This window comes from Elephantulus edwardii, unplaced genomic scaffold (genome assembly GCF_000299155.1).
Source record: "Elephantulus edwardii isolate Elephantulus edwardi_28Jun2011 unplaced genomic scaffold, EleEdw1.0 scaffold00496, whole genome shotgun sequence".
Lineage (NCBI taxonomy): Eukaryota > Metazoa > Chordata > Mammalia > Macroscelidea > Macroscelididae > Elephantulus > Elephantulus edwardii.
In genome coordinates, this window is record NW_006400246.1 from 11,310 (window position 1) to 13,868 (window position 2,559).

General features: G+C 45.8%; 1 pseudogene; it reads right to left on the reverse strand.

Moving 5' to 3' along the window:
* Positions 1-475: 475 nt before the first annotated feature.
* On the reverse strand, positions 476-2,210 carry LOC102853201 (annotated as a pseudogene).
* Positions 2,211-2,559: the final 349 nt, after the last annotated feature.

Genomic DNA, 2,559 nt, shown 5'->3' on the forward strand with positions numbered 1-2,559 from the left:
GTTTTTTGTTTTGTTTGTTTTTTGTGCCATTTAAATCCATAATAGCTCCATCTCCAGAAATCCTTGGTAAAAGAGCAAAGATTGATAAGCTAAAGAATGGAACCTGAGTTTTGACACCTTAGTTTTTAAATGAAAATCCTTACTCTTTAGTGCTTTAAAGAGGCCCTGGACAGGAGAGTTTCCCAAAGCAATGTCTTTTGATTTCCTGACTGCCACTACCATGGGTGCTTTAAGTTTTCTTTACCTTCTGCAAACAAGATTGTGTCATACGCATAACAAAGGCTATCCCTCTGATCCTGAAGCCATATTGTTTTCCATAATGCCTTTGTGAATTCTACCAATTGACCTTGATGTTCTCTGAGATAGGATCCTGTGCCCTCAGGCCCACCTGATAATCCATTCCAAGTGTACGGGGTAATACATTCTTTATATATATATATATATTTTACATGTGAGGCTTTATTAAGGAGCCCACCGCAGACCAGTGTGTAGGGACAGGCAGTGCACGGGGCTTGCAGAGAAAGGAGGGGGCTGCTCAGGGGGTGCAGCTTCTCCCACCTCAGCTTCAGAGGCAGATTCCATTTCAGTCTAGTCCCTGAGGAAGGCATGAGGGACAGGGAGGCCTGGGACAGGTTGGGGGGCAATCTCCTTGTTAGTTTTGAAGTTAATTTACTAAAGAGATTAGTGGAGCCCCGGCTTCGAGTCTGGGGCAAGGGTGTGGCTTCGTGGGACAGGCTGGGCGAGGCAGGTGGACCACTGTAGGTGGCTGTCCGCCGTTCCCGGGGCTGGCCGTGGAAAGTGCTTCGGCTGGCAGTTCTCTGGGGAAACGGATGCGGTCGGGGGTGGCCGCGCTGCTCACACTGTGCGTGGAAGCAACTGGGGCGCTCTGATCAGGAAGGGCGGTGTTTTCTTTGCCGTTCTGAATGACAGAGTGACGATCATCAGTGGTTCTCTCACTACAGACATGAGTGTTTCTCCTTGTCATGCCACCAGATGCTGTGGTACTGATGGGCACCGTGGTGCCCTTCCTGCACTCGGGGATGGCCGCCTTGTTGCGGTTGCTGGCAGTGCTGAGCGTGGGGCTGGATGGAGCGATGCCCTTTCCTCCAACGGTGCTGCTGCTCGACTTCCGGGCAGGAACCCCGTCTTCTTTGAGGTCACTGTCTGTGGTGCTGGTCTGACTCCTCTTCAGATATGCCACAGCAGAAGGAATAGCTGGTCCAGCGTGGTCACTATACCGCCTCTGCTTGTGGCTTGAGGAGGTACTTCTCTGCACCTTGTGGTGAGGAGACAGGCCTGTGTCGCTGTGGAGGTCACTGCTCAGCCTAACCTTAGCAAGTGAGAGAGTGCTGCTAGAACTGAAGTCACTAGCATCCAGCTCTGAAGACTTGCTTCCCAACAACAAATACATAGCTGTGATCTCATCGTATTTCATTTTACTAAGAGATTCCTGAATTTCTTCTTGTGAATATCCCATTCCCACCATAATATCTATTCTCTTCTGGTCTGAGATGTCTAGTGCTGATTCTATGAATGGTCTCAATTCATCTTCCTTGTGCCCAGCATTGATCCACCTGTCCTTCATGATTTGCTCTCGAGTGCCACGTCTGACTGGGTTTAGCACCAGGAAACGCTTGAGAAGGTTTTCAGTCTGTGGACATGTAGAAAGGGATTCTGTACTTCCCTCTTAATACCCTTTCTCTCAGTTCCTTTAGGTTCTGTCCATTGAAAGGAAGTGACCCACTGACTAGCGTGTAGAGAATGACACCCAGGCTCCACACGTCCACCTCAGGCCCGTCGTATTTCTTGCCCTGGAAGAGCTCTGGGGCTGCATATGGAGGACTGCCACACACAGAACGTGTCCAGTTTACTGCCAACAGTAAATTCATTGCTAAAACCAAAGTCTGCTATTTTAATGTTCATATCAGCATCTAACAATAGATTTTCAGCCTTGAGGTCTCTGTGAACAATGTGCAGTACTGCACGGCGGAAACTGTCTAAATTTAGCTCTTGCTTCTTTTTCCTTCATTCCTCCATGTGCAACCAAATAGTCAAACACTTCACCTCCACTTGCGTACTCCATGATTAGGTGCAGGGTTTTTTCCGTTTCACTGACTTTCGAACAACTTCACTATGTTCGGATGGTTTACAATCTTCATCATTCTTACTTCTCTGAAGAGCTTTTGTAGACTTGTTGGATTCAACTGAGTCTTGTCAGCTGTTTTTTTTTAAATATTTTTATTGGTTTCATATAATTCTCTACATTATGTTTCATTCGCATGCATTGTGTTTTATACAATCTTTAACTGACATTGTGTTTCATACAATCATTCCTATACATTCTATTTTACATATTTTTTATTAAATTGATTTGCTTACAAAGTTTCAATACATTATGTTTCACACTATTCTTCATTCACATTGTGTTTCATACATTCTCACACATTGTATTTTAAAAAATGAATCACCATAAAACATTGCTCATGATTACCCTGTCTTTTTGCCTGGATCCTTCCCATTTGCTTTCCTCCCTCTCTCTACCCACCAAACTGTGCAGCC